Here is a 14,904-nt window from a genome sequence, read left to right as displayed (position 1 = left end):
TTTCTTTGGTGATCAGTCCTCTCCCCAGATCTAACCCACGTAACCACCTTGTCAATACAGTATTCAATTCTACAGCATATGCCAATTCAGTCATTGAATTCATTAAACATTTCTGAGCCCCTATGATATACCAGACAGGGACTCAAAAATGAAGTCCCAGAGGATGCATGGTGGGTTAGATCCACTCCTGGCCAGGAGGTCGGTGAGTGCCATGTGTCGAGTGCTTAGTGGGAGGTGCACATCAGCCTGGGTGTGCATCAGGGACCTCAGGGTGGGGAATGCTAGCAAAAACACCTCAGAAAACAAACTCCATCTTGAGGGAAGAGCAGAAGAGTGTGAGCAGAGAAGAATGAGAAAGTCAGACCTTCATAACCAAGGATATGAGGAATGATCAAAATCATAAACCATGATGGCAGCTAACATTTCCTGAGCGCTAACAAACCAGGCATTGTTTTTTGTGCTTTCTGAGGATTAACTCATTCAGTCCACCACCAACGCTGATGAGGAAGCTCAAATTATTAGCCTCATCTTATGGAAAAGTAAACTGAGGCATAGAGAGGTTAAGTGATACAGGAAGTGAGTGGCAGAGGCAGGATTTGATCCTAGGTGGCAGAGCTCCCCAGGCTCACACTCTTGACCCATCTATACCAGTGATTCTCAAAATGATGACCAGCACAACAGCACCAGGAGCCCCTGGGAATCTCACAAATTCAGATCTTTAACCTCCTTTCAGATTTCAGAATCAGAATCTCTGGGGGTGAGACCCAGCATGTTGTGTTTTAACAAGCCCTCCATGTGATTCTGGAAGCCCCATAACGTTTGAGAACTCCTACTCAACACCATAAACACATGATGAGAAAGGATGACACATTCAAAGGAAGATGAATGGTGGGAAGAGAAGCAAAGCCAGCAATAAAGATGGGGTAGGGGGAAGAACCCTCCATATCAACCTAAGGAGAACGGGCTTCACTGTACAGACATTTTGGAGAAATGTGAGAGGTGAGGCAAGGAAACAGCATGATCAAGCTTTGTTATTTGGGACAAGATCTCTGGAGGAGAAAGGGCCAGAAGGAGGGAGCCCAGGTAGGAGGAGGTATGAGCAAGAGCATGGGTTGTACTCAGTGGTGGCAGTGCAGAGCCAAGAGGAATGGGGATGCAAGAGATAGATTGTGATAATAGCTAGACAGGGGATACAGGGTTGGCAGAGGTATCCAGGGTGTCTTCGTGGCCTCTAGCTTCAAAAGTAGGCTGGTGGTGAAACTGTTTAGCCAGAGTGGAAATGCTGGAGGAGGAACAAGCTTGGCAGGGAAGATAAAAAGATCTACTTGTAAAATGTGAAGACTGGGTATCTGTGGGACATCAGGATGAAGGTATTTCAAAATGCAATGCTAAAGAAGGATCTGGTACTCAGGGGCAGGGTCCCGGCTGGACATAAAGGTTTGGGGTTCACCGGAAAAAATGTGATGCTTGAAGCCAAAATAAAGCTAAAGCTGATCATAGATTGTGCAGGAGGGGAAAGAGTGAAGGATGGATTCATGTAAGACACTAACTTTTTTTTTTTATACAGAGCAAGTACACCTGTGTATGAAAACTTGAGGGTGGGAGGGCACAAGGGGAAGAGAAGCAGAGAGAGAGAGAGAGAGAGAGAGAGAGAGAGCTGCTAAAGATTGCAGGCTCTATGCCCAGTGCAGAGCCCAAGGCGGGGCTCAATCCCACAACCCCGAGATCATGGCCTGAGCCAAAATCAAGAGTTGGACCCTTCACCAACTGAGCCACCCAGATGCCCCAACACTTACATTTAAGGGATACCCAAAGCAAGAGAGCAAAAGAGACTCAGAAGCAGAGCTTAGAGAGGCAGAAGAAAACAAAGGAAAGATGCTGTCTCAAAATCTAAGGATAAGCCAAGTTGGAGAGTGTTTAAAGAAGTAGAGTTGACAACGGTTTTAAATGGGAAGTTCTCACATTTTAAGATTTAGAAGAAACACTGGATTTAGCAATGAGGAGGTCACAGGTGAACTCCGTAAGAGCAGTGCCAGTGGAGGGTTGGAGGCAGAAACCGGATCCATTCACAGATTCATTCTCTAGATGGGGAACATATACCACATGCCAGGCTTTGTGCTTTATGTTGGAGATACAGGGACGACTGGGACATACGTGAATCCAATCCTCACCAGATGGTGGGGAAGACACACAATGAACAGAAATTACAAAAATAATTATGGAATCACAACGAAGACACGAAGGGACATAGAAACTGCTCACTACAGGGAGCGTACAGCAAGAGGACTAGCATGGAGAGAAAATGAGGGATATAAGTTGGGTCCTCCAAGATGAACAGGGGTGAGCCAGGGAAGAGGATGGAGAGCTCCCAGAGAGAAGGAACAGTAGGTACAAACACCCTCACGGAGAAAGAGCTTTCATGTGTTCAGGAAATCAAGGAAAAGAGCACAATTTTAACGTGGTTGGGGGTGGCCAGAGACGAGGTTAAAGAACAAGGCTCTGTAGGATTTCATCCAAGCAGTGGTAGGAAATCACTGATGTGAAGCTAATAAAAGTCTGGGCGAGTCACAATCTGATTTGTATAAGAGATGACTTTGGCTACTTGTGAGGGATGAAATGAGGAAGGGAGAGGTGGGGATAGAGAGTGGATATATTACAAGCAGTTGGGGATATGTTCCAGTCCAGATGAGAGATAGTGGTGTCCTGCAGCAGCGTGGCAGATGAGTAGGTTTGGGCGAACAGACTCTAGGGCCACTTAGTAGGTGGCATCAGGAGGATGGAGGGATTGGGTGTGGTAAACAGGAAGGAGGGGTTAAAGCCAGATCAGGCTCTATGGTCCTCTCTACATCCATTTTGGATACTCCCAGATGACCACTGGGATGGAGTAACATGTACCCCTGAATCCCAAGCAGAGATAAGACCAAGCCCCAGTGACTCAGCTAGGACTCAGCAGCAACTAAGAGACAAGTCTTATCAAACCTCCTCTCCTCAGGGCACCCCTAATCCCTTAGAGATAAAATTATCCCTCTCATAGGAGGTTTCTTGAAGACTCCCTTGTTTGGTCATAACTACTTACGAGGCCACATCTTTGGGGATGGGGCACAAAGCAGAATAAGCCTCTATCACTCTGCCACTGGGCTGGGCAAGCCACACTGACTGGCTTATCATCAAGGCATGCATGCACTGGTCATAACATACATTCAGTACAGTATGGACAATTCTAGGTCTCAAAGGCCAACCTCCATTGGATTACTTTTTCCACTCATAATTCTGTCAATTTAAAATAAATATGCTAGACATCTATTTCTGACATTATGAGAGGCTGAGTACTTTGACCCTCCCACTCAAAACAAAAGAATCTTGTACAAAAAAAATATATTTTTAAAAATGTTTCTAACAGCATCAATGAGCTAGCAAGAAAGGAAGGAATTCAGTGGCCAGGGACTCCTTCAAATAATAGAATATCCAGGTTCGGATTATAATAATGACTATAATGTAATTAAATAAATTAAAGACAAGCCTGCAAATATGTCTGAGGAATAATAACAACAGCAAATCATGAGAAATAGTCAAGATTTGGGGGAAAAAATGGACCAAAGGGAATTTTTAGAAATAAAAATTAAATAACTCAAATTACAATCTGTGGACAGACTTAATAGCATATTAGATACACCTGAGAAAGAAGTAGTGAGCTGGGAGCTAGGTCAAAAAAAAACTAATCAAAATGCAGCACAGAAAGACAAAGACTCAGAAAAATATGAAAGAGAGCTTAGGAGACATGAATATGAAAACCAGCAGGTGTCTATTTGGAGTCCTAGAAAGGGAAAGGAGAGAGGAAGAATCTTAACAGATAATGGTTTCAAATTTTCTAAAAGGGAGGAAAGATAAGGGCACCTAGATGGCTCAGATGGTTAAGCATCTGACTCTTGATTTCAGCTCAGGTCATGATCTCAGAGTCCTGGGACCGAGCCCCCTGTTGGGCTCTGCACTCAGCAGGGAGTCTGCTTGAGAATCTTTCTCCCTCCTTCTCCCTCTCCCTCTGCCCCTCCTCCAGCTCCCACTCACGTAAGTAGGCTCTCTCTCTATCTCAAAAAAATAAATAAAATATTTTTTTAAAGCAGTCAATGAGAGGAGACAAGTTTCCTTCCAATGACTATAAGCCCAAAAATGGTGGTCAAAGACTCTCAACATGCTGAAAGAGAATAACCATCATCTGAGAATTCTATACTTGAAGAAAACATTCTTTTATTAAAATATTTATTTATTTGCGGGGGAGGGGCAGAGGGAGACAGAGACAAGCAGATTCCCTGCTGAGTGGGGAGCCCGACATGGGACTCGATCCCAGGACCCTGAGATCATGACCTGAGCCGAAACCAAGAGTCAGACACTTTAACCGACTGAGCCACCCAGGTGACCCTGAAGAAAATATTCTTTATGAATAAAAGAAAGGGGGGGGGCCTTACTGAGTCAGTAGAGCATGCAACTCTTAATCTCAGGGTTGTGAGTTTGAGTACCATGTTGGGTGTAGAGATAACTTAAAATAAATTTTAAAAATAATTAACGACTAAGAGAAATGAAGGCATTATCCATAAACAAAATTCTAGTTTGCCACAAGCAAACCCTCATGAAAGGACATTTTTAAAAGGTATATTTCTGAAAGGAGGAAAGTGATTCTAGGTGGAAGATCTGACATTACAGAAGGAATAAAGAACAAGGAAAAATAAAAAGGATTTTCTCAGTCCACTGACGAAAGAGCATAGATCTGGAGTCAGACACGTTTACACTCATCTCCTGCCGTCATGTCTTACTACCTGAGAAACCTGAATCTTCATCTCAAAAATTCATAGAATACCACTTATGCCAGGCTGCAGTAAGGAATAAATGAGCAGACACATACAAATGCTCCCAACACAGCTTCTGTCTCTAGAAGATGTCAGATAAATCCTAATTTCCTATCTCTTCAAAAAGTAATAAATAAACAAGTAAGGAAGACAGTGTTAGCAACAGGAGAATTACAGCCTCTGCTTCGGTGTAAGATACACTGTGGCACTTTGTCATTGGCAGAGGAATCTGCACCACAGAGCTGACCTCAGCACCTGTTTCCTTGTTATCTTTTCAGTATCGAGCCTAAGGTCTTTCAAACACAGTATCTATGATGTCTTTGTTTTTAAAATATCGCATGTGTACACACACGTTCCAGGGATATATACACCCTGGGCTTTGGTTTAATTCAATTTTAAAATAATGTGTGTTCACAGTTTTTTGAGGCCATAAAAAACGTGTTGGCTCATCCATAGGGCAAAATGGCCCATGCCACCCATTCTCCTGTCCTAGGGTTCTTCTGCCAACAAGGAGCCAGTGAGTGGCACACAGAGGATGACCCCTCTGTGGCTGCTTCTGCAGCCCAGTCCTCACGCGGAGAGACACTCTCCCTAACTCCATCTTTGATGTCTCTCCATTTCATAAGGATTATAAAAGAAAAGTCATGGGCAGCCCGGGTGGCTCAGCGGTTTAGCGCCGCCTTCAGCCCAGGATGTGATCCTGGAGACCCGGATCGAGTCCCACGTCAGGCTCCCTGCATGGAGCCTGCTTCTCCCTCTGCCTGTGTCTCTGCCTCTCTCTCTCTCTCATGAATAAATAAATAAAATCTTTTTTAAAAAAGAATATTAAAAAAAAGAAGAAAGAAAAGTCAGCCAAGAAAAGTGAGCTTGGACCCCTTGAGGTTTTCTGCCTAATTTTCATTTGGCAACTATTTGATGGGTAGGGCACGGGGTGGGGGTGGGGGCCGTGAGTTGGGGGTAAAACCAGGGCAGGAACAGATAAATCCAGAACCAATCTTCCCTTGATGCTATCAAGAAACAACACCAGTCCTGAAGTTTTGAGACCCAGGCTGGCATCCTTACTCTGCCATCTGTTCCCATCTGTGTGTCCTTAGGCAAGCCACTGAACCTTTCTGATTTTATTGTCCAGAGGCAGTCATTATATCATATTTGTAGAGCATTTTATAATCTACTAAGTGTTTCCACAACCATCATTTCATATACTATGCACGGCCGAGTGTATAACACCCAGCATAATACTCAGCTCATTGATTTACTGTGAAGATTGGAAAGCAGAGCCCGGAACTGCTACACAGACTGAAAGGAGCTTGGTCAACCTGAGAGACCTTCACCAAGGTGCTGACCTTACTCTGTTAGGGGAGGAGAATTTGCAGTCCAAGCAGCTGCATCCGAATTCTGATTCTACACTTACCACCCAGCTGACCTTGAGCAAGTAGCTTGGCTTCGCTTCTAGAGTCCTCACCTCTAAGCTAAGGAGGAGAGTCATAGTCCCAGGCTCCTAGCTCAGAGATTGGGAGGCACTTAGTGGAATAACTGACTTGAATCTACACCAAGTGAAGCAGACAGGTGTCTGACCATACTCACCTACACTCACTGACACCCTTCATCCTCTAACCTTTCTTCTCCATGGTTACCTCTACTCTCCTCACCCCTGAGCAAATATTTGTGAGGAAGGTCAGACCCTCTGGATATCAGAACATGCTTGGGATTGTTTCTTTTCTTTCTTTCTTTCTTTCTTTCTTTCTTTCGGATTTTATTTATTTATTTATTTGAGAGAGAGAGTGGGCAAGAATGAGAACACAAGCATGGGGTGGGGTAGAGGCAGAGGGAGAAGGAGACCCCCCACTGAGCAGGGAGCCCGATGCAGGCCTTGATCCCAGGACTCCGGGACCATGACCTGAACTGAAGGCAGATGCTCAACTGACTGAGCCACTCAGGTGTGCCCCCCTTGGACCTATTTTAATAACCCACGAAACAAATGATTAATTTAGCCCAGCCTGGTGAATCGGTAGAGACTACGTGGCTGCAAAAAGCATAAGCAGCCTCCATTTAAAAGGTCTTATCTTACAGATCCAGTGAAACGCTGGGACACCTGCACTCCAATGTTTATAGCAGCAATGTCCACAATAGCCAAACTGTGGAAGGAGCCTCGGTGTCCATCGAAAGATGAATGGATAAAGAAGATGTGGTCTATGTATACAATGGAATATTACTCAGCCATTAGAAATGACAAATACCCACCATTTGCTTCGACGTGGATGGAACTGGAGGGTATTATGTTGAGTGAAATAAGTCAATCGGGGAAGGACAAACATTTTATGGTCTCATTCATTTGGGGAATATAAAAAATAGTGAAAGGGAATAAAGGGGAAAGGAGAAAAAATGAGTGGGAAATATCAGAAAGGGAGACAGAACATGAGAGACTCTTAACTCTGGGAAACAAACAAGGGGTGGTGAAAAGGTAGGAGGGCGGGGGGTGGGGATGACTGGGTGACGGGCACTGAGGGGGGGCACTTGATGGGATGAGCACTGGGTGTTATGCTATATGTTGGCAAATTGAACTCCAATAAAAATAAATAAATAAATAAATAAATAAATAAATAAATAAATAAATAATAAGTCTTATCTTTGTAAGGTGCATTCCCATTGCCACTGCTTCCCTCCACTGTCATGCCATGGTACAGAGACGTGAAGGGCAGCTATTTTACCATTGAGGTGGCTGAGGACTACAGTAAGCAAGTGCCGTGAATCCGCTAAGTAGAACTGCTCCGCTGAGCTTTCTAGCCTGTCCATCAGCCTGCATTCGCTCCCGGGAACCAGGTCCTGAGAGAACTGCATCCTAAGAGGACCTCATCAGGACTTCCATCAGACTGGCATTTGCATTTAGATAGGACCAGGCAAGAGGACATGAGGCATGGCTTTGTCATTCAGCTTGCATCTTAGGCTATAAAAGAAAACATGCCCAGGAGCACTCATCACATTCTAATAGGTCTGGAGTCTAGAGCCTAAGTGCACTGAGTGGTGGAGTGGCACATGTGTTCCCTGGGCGAGGGCACGGCAGTCAGCCATGCCCATCACTGTGCTAGTTAACACCTCTTTCTAAAGTGCGTCTGGCAATCATCACATGGTTTCGCTCATGTGTGGAATATAAGAAATAGTGAAAGGGGCCATAAGGGAAAGGAGGGGAACTGAGTGGGGAAAATTTAGAGAGGGAGACAAACCATGAGAGACTCCTAACTCTGGGAAAAAACAAAGAGTTGCAGAAGGGGAGGTGAGCGGGGGGTTGGGGTAACTGGGTGACGGGCAATGAGGAGGATGGGATGAGCACTGGGTATTATATGTTGGCAAATTCAATTTAAATAAAATATTAAAAAATAAATAAAGTGCATCTAGGACAGCCCAGCCCTGACTTCACAGCTGCAGACAGAGTGTGGCATGGCTGCAGGTGCATGAACTACTTGGGGACCCAGGCACTCAGGGGCAAAAGGGACTGGACAAGCCGCCATTACCAGGCCTCAGTGGAAGGCTGTGGTCCTATAACCAGGGCTGAAAGGAAATTGGGCAGCAGACATGAAAGAATTCAATAGTGGGCCTATTGTTAGAAGAGTTATCACCTGGGCTCCTCCTCTCAAACTTTTCTGGTGGGTAACTTTGTCTGAAGAGGGTGAGTCTGTGGGTGGCCCTGCCTGCTTCTACTCTATAGCCCTCTAGCACCTTCTGCAGCATGCTGAACATATCTCCATTCTAATGGAGCTCAGTCCATATAACACACTCCCACATCCATATAGATTCTAGAAACCTCCAAGTGTAGACACACATGTGTCCAGGCAGGGCTGGCTGTGCTTGATTTTATACAGCATCCCTGTCTGTGTGAGAGAGAAAGGATCAGAGAGTCCTGGCTCCTCGAATCTTTTGGATGGAAAACTGAGTTAGTGATAACCAGCAGGAGGAGGATGAGGTAACCCTTAAAAATATCGGTAGGGTTAGGCATGTCTTAAGGCATGGGTAGCACTTCATGGGTTCAATTTCCATGTAGAAGGGCCCTCAGACAGTGTCTATTAAAATGAACTGAAGGACCGTCACAGAGCACTCCTCCCAGGGCTCCCTGTGACCAGCTATCTGCGGAATTCTACTGTTCCTGAAGGCCCAGCTCAGTTCTCACACCCACTAGGACACCTTCTCCAGAGCCCATTTCCTATTAGAGCACACACTCTTCATTCCACTCTCTTGCCAAGTCACCTGTCCTGTCAAATAAGTATTAGAGCCTTTGTTCTTTCTCCCAGCACAACATTACTGCACACAGTAGGTGCTCAGTCAGTATCTGCTGATCCATTTGGTTGAGGTTTTGGGGTTTGTTGGGGGGTGCAGTGGGGGCATTAACATTCAGTAAAACCACATTGATTTAGCCCCTAAAGTGTCCGAAAATTCAGATGTGGTATGTGGTATAATGTGATTGTTATTCAAAACAAATTAGAGCTCTTCATTCTATTTCTAACTCCAGTAAATAGGGCTTGTGTGTTTTAAAAAAATATATTTTTAGTTTGCAATGTGTGATTACATAATGGAGGCCTAGTAATTTTTTTTCATTAACATTCATTTCACTTAGCAGTTCCTTTTTTTTGCATCTTTGTTTCTGATTCAAGCTGTGGTCCAGTGTATTAAAATTGCACTCCTTAAAAAGAAGCTCTATAGCAAACTTTTTAACTGGCATTCCCCACCCCTATATTTCTCACTGGCCTGTGCCTGCAGCAGCTTATCTCATGTGGAATCAGGGGAATCTGCTCCCCTATTACAGGTGTGTTAGCAGAGCTCTGTGATTCAGCAGACCCCACAGCCTTTGTCAGGGAGCCATCTGGTGCAGAAGGATCGGCAGCAGGGGGTGGCATTGGTGATGTAGGTGTCTATACCAGAACTAGATGTGTGAACTCAGATAAGGTATTTAGCTTCTCTGAGCCTCAGTTCCTCCATCTGTAAAATGGGGATGCTAAGTCCTAGATTAGAAACAGTGCCTGGCACACGGTAGCCACAAATAAATTATCTTATGCATGAGGCCCATGTGAAAGTCTGCTGGACACCTTCCTTCTTCTACCCTGACTGGACTGGAGCCACATATACCAAAACCAGAACCCTGAGCCTCAGGCAAAGAGAAACCCCAGAAATCTCAGTATGGGGCAACAGAGCAGGGAGCATAGTCCAAGCAGCAGAAAAGGTGCCAGAGAGACACACTGCCGAAGATGAGACTGCTAGAGAAAATGTCTGCAGGAGAAATAGGAAATACATTCTGGCATATTTGCAGCCAGGACGACCACGTTACCTGGCCCTGAGAAAAATGCAGAGTCGAGCTACATCAGGACATCAAGAAGGGACGGAAAAGCACAACCCATCATGATTAAGAATAAGAACTGACAGGGTGACCAAGCCCTGCCCCCAGAAAGGATTCGCCATCTCTCTGACTGGGGAAGCACCCATGGTCAAAGCTAAACTCCCACTTTATAGTACGCGTATAATTAGTGGAAAAGCTTAATTTAGCAGTTTGGTAAATTCCATTAGCAGTTTATGTATGGTATGTAATTAAGCTATTTCCAAGCAGATCTTTTTTGGCTAGCTCCTGTTAAGAATCCTCATGGAGAGAATTCCTGTAATACATGCTCAACTCTATGCTAATTCTAGAAACCTTCTGGAGTTGACACTAACGTGTAAGGCAGGGCTATCTGTGCCTGAGCCTATACAGTGACATTCCCACCAGGATGAAGCAGGAAGGTCAGAGAGTCCAGAGACAAACTCTGCCTCTGACATTCCCATGATGTGGGATGTTGCACCTTGGATGCAGCCTCCTCACCTCAAGGGGTGCTTGATCATAACTACCATATGGGACCAGCGGGATAAATACACGAGGTGCTATATAACATGCTGAGCACAGAATGCAGCCCAAAGAGGGCAGTCTCACAGAAGCCCATGTGGCAGACACGGAGACTAAAATCCAAAACCAAAAACAAACACCAGAAAGTAGCACAGAACAGCAGCAGAAAGATTGTCCAAGTGGAGGGGGCATCTGGTGGCTAGGCCACCATGAGTAAGGAAGCCAAGACAGAGCAAGATTGTGGAATTCTCTGGGGTTAGGGTTAATACCAAACCCTATCAGTTGGGAAGATGAAAAAAAAGCTCTGGTGGTGGTGGTAGTGGTGGCCACCCAACACTCTAGATGTTCTTAATGCCACCGGACTGCACACTGAAAAATGGTTAAAACTGTGAATTTTACGTTCTGTATATTTTACTCCAATTAAAAAAGAGAGAGTTACCACAAAAAATTCAAACTAGAGATGCCTGGGTGGCTCAGTTGGTTAAGCATCCAACTCTTGGATTCCACTCGGGTCATGACCTCAGGGTTGTGGGAATGAGACCCATATCAGGCTCCTCACTATGGGTGGAGCCTGCTCAAGATTTTCTCTCCCTTCTCCCTCTTCCCCTCCCCACTCACGTGCTCTCTCTTTCTAAAAAAATAAATTAAATAAAGCAGTACCCTAAAACTCAACTGTCAGCCCACTGAACACATCAAAACAAAAGCAACATAAAGGAGAGTTAGGGTCACCCTCTCTCTGTGAGATTCTGAGGAAGGCCACGTCCATGCACCCAGGCTACCACCTCCATCACGTGGAGCTGATCTTCACCCAGGACGTCTGTTTAACATAAGCCCCCCAAAGACTTGAAAACCCGTATCAATCACAGACCATGGCCTCAGAGAAAAAGCTAAGATTCTTATGCAGAATAATTAGTCTTTCCTGATGGTATCTCCCTGACAGTTATTTCTGATCACGATTCAGATGAAACCGAAGGAAATGTCCAAGGGTCTCCTTCCCTTCCCTTCCATGTTCTCTGGGGACAGTGGTGCTTCTGTCTTGTCCAGGGGGAACACTTGCCTTTGGGAAGAATGCCTCTAACTTTCAGTCTTGCTCAGGTAATAAACAGAGTAGCTTCAACACACCACCTTCTCCTTCCCCGCACAAAAACAAACCCTGGCTGGAGGTACATGTGGCCTCTCTGGCCAGTGTCTCTGACCCCCTTGGCCATGACCTCTCTGATGTCCACAGAAAGGCATACCAGCCTGGTGCCACCATTCCGGAGAGTAAAGGACTGTCTTGTGCCTCAGGGCACTGCTGCTGCAAATGCTCCATGGCCTGAGCCTAGCCACCAGGGCTCAATGGCATTTCCTAGCTGTCATTAAAAGCCCCAGGGGCAGCAATCAGGTGCAGAATTCTGCTAGAAGCTGGACACAGTGAGATGGTAACACAGATCCCCGTAGGGACCCTCCAACTGTGAGGATCCTCCTGCCCAACCACATGCCTTTTCTCACTGTGCTCTGTACTCTATCACAGGCCTACCTCCAATGCACCTGCTTTCTCTGTGCCTTTCCAAAGTTGACCCTTTCTTCTGGGTCCAGCTCAAATCCTGCATGCTCTGGGAAGTCACAAGAAATGGGCTTGACTCTGCGTGCTCTGGACAACAACAGCACCGGCTATCTTTTTAGACTCCTAGGGGACCATGAATGCTGAAGGGACATGCCCTCTCTTCTTAAACCAGAGGCCCTGGGACCCTTAGTTGGCCCAGTAGGGGCTCAGTAAACACAAATGCTGATTAGGTGAGAGATGCTGTCCCTGCCCTCTGGGGAATTTCAGTCTAAGCCTGGCACACAGACCAGGACTGGTGGGGGGAGGTACGCTGGGACCGTGAAGCCACCACCACAAAGGAACCATGAAAGCCTTCACTGAGGTGCGCTTTCACATACATTAGCTCACCCAAGACAGGCTGGCAGGTAATTATTCCCATCTCACTGAAGAGACAAGAAAATCAGGCTGAAGACACATGGCTGGTTAGAGTCAGAACCGGTGTGGTTCTGGTTCTGGGCTTAACATTCAGAGAGGCAGCCTGAGGAATGGCTGAAGACATGGCCCTAGGGCCAGGCTACAGGAGTTCGAATCCCAGACTGGCCTCTTGTTAGCTGTATAATCTGGGGCACGTTACTCCACTTCCCAGAGCCTTGGCTTCCTCATCCACAAAATGGGGAAAATGAAAAAAAAACAGTACCTATCTCACAAGGCTGTAACAAGGGTTGAACAAGTTCATTTATGCCAAGCTCTCAGCCTCTAACCTGAGAAACCTGGTGCATTTCTGTGCATCCAGCCTCTAGGTACAGTGGCAAGAAGGTCCTTGAATTTCCAGGTTTCTCAGGTTAGGGCTGCAGGAAGTTGGTCTTCCTCCCCTTCCCTCCCAGTGTGTGCAGGTGTGTGGTTATGTGGCTTCCACATGGCAAAGCTCCATCAATTCACCTGGGCCCAAAGCAAATCCTGGAGCTCAACACTGAGCAATCTCTAAAATAAATAAAGTGAAAATAAACCAATTGGCCAGCTAACATTTTCTTCTTGTCTGCCTTGGTAATTAAGCCACTGTAGTCAGCCGCATATTTCCCTGGTTCTGCTGCTGAGGTAAAAAGGGAGTTACAGAAGCTGCCAGGCCAGAAAGGCAAATACAGGCCCTGGGAGGAGGGCAGCCATGCTGGCCCCAGGAGGTCTTGGCGCAGCCCAGCCTGGGCACTCAGTCCCATCTCTCCTCTGAGGCCAGAAGGGCCGAGAATTGCACAGCTGGAGCTCCCTTCCATAAGGAACACTTTCTTGCCTCCCACAATTTCTCAGGCCCAGCCCTCCAGGCAGGGCAGCTCATTACTGGCTCTTCTCTGTGCCAGTTCAGTGGGAACCTGGAACCTGAACCACATAGGGAGCCTACCTGTTCCTACCTTCCTGCATCTCTTAGTGCCTGCCGGAGCATTACCTAGGGTCAGGCTCTGTCCACCACTTAGATGCTGCCCCGTAAACGCCTCCCTCGGCCAGCCCATCCAGGATGTGTCAACACGCAGACAAGGGAAGAAGAAAGAAAGAAAAGAAAGAAAAGAAAGAAAGAAAGAAAGAAAGAAAGAAAGAAAGAAAGAAAGAAAGAAAGAAAGAGCCTCACCAACATTTTGAGAAAACCAGCAGATGGGGAGCCCAGAAGAACTGACAAATGTAATACATTGTCTCCACAAGATTCTGTGACAGAAGAAAACCCCATATTCTTCAAGCTGGGAGAGGTCCCTGAATGTAACTTTGTCCATCAGCCAGTGGCCCCCTTGGGTCCCCCCAGGCCGACAAGTACCTTGAGACCTCCACTCCCAACACCCTGGGCCTTCAGATGATCTTGCTGTGTCTAACCCAGTCCATACATCCTCTGGGGGCCTAGCCTGAAAGGCCAGAGCAGCTACAGGGCAAGAATGAACCAGAACTAGAAACTGGAGAGGCCAAGGGCACCTGAACAAGGTGCATGGCCTGGAGAGGACAAAGCATGCTTCCTGCGCCCACCCCCCGACACTTCACCTCCAACCACAGCTGTCCTGTTATCCAGCTAAGTCCTGCTGAGTGGAGGCCTGAGAGCGGCTGTAAGGGGAGACAGCCACCCAAGAGCTCACATGCTGAGTCCTGGAACAGGACAGGGAAGCCCTCTCTATCTTGATGCTGGTGGTGAGTGGAGGGCCAGGGTCGTGTGATGCCGAAGGTCCAGGCTCTGGAATAGCCAAACTACTGCCTGGGTTCAAATTCTGCCTCTACCAGTTCCTGGCTGTGTGACCTTGGCCATGATGTCTTGCCTCTCTGTTCCTAGTTAATTTTTCCATAAAACAGGACAACAGCCAAACAACTGGGTTGTAGTGAGACTTGAACCAGGAAACAAATGTCTGCCGCTTAATGGGTACTGGCTGTCACCAGAGTGACTTGTTTGTCCAGGGTTGTCCGTCATGACCAGTATTAACACTCTCCTTTTCACTCTCAAAAGTGAATGGATTGCACGAGAAATTACAAAGCTGACTAGCTCTGGTTTTTTCTAAAGTCCATCTGGGTATGGCCCTGTAGCCTCTCTGAGCCCTGGGGAGCCACGTTCCCAAAGCATAGGTCCCCACAAATAACTCTGCCCATGCTACGGAATGGTCCATGCCATGAACTGGGCTTCTCCTTCCTTTTCCTCTTCACTGTGTCTCTCCCTT

General features: G+C 46.4%; 1 protein-coding gene across 3 annotated transcripts in view; it reads right to left on the bottom strand.

Moving 5' to 3' along the window:
• Positions 1-14,904, bottom strand: part of CRACR2A (calcium release activated channel regulator 2A) — a 202,119-nt gene that overhangs the window by 122,155 nt on the left and 65,060 nt on the right. The gene's annotated exons all lie outside the window — the stretch shown is intronic.

This window comes from Vulpes vulpes, chromosome 8 (genome assembly GCF_048418805.1).
Source record: "Vulpes vulpes isolate BD-2025 chromosome 8, VulVul3, whole genome shotgun sequence".
In the NCBI taxonomy this organism is placed as follows: domain Eukaryota; kingdom Metazoa; phylum Chordata; class Mammalia; order Carnivora; family Canidae; genus Vulpes; species Vulpes vulpes.
The sequence above is the reverse complement of the archived record's forward strand: the minus strand, read 5'-3'. Positions and strand labels throughout refer to the sequence as shown.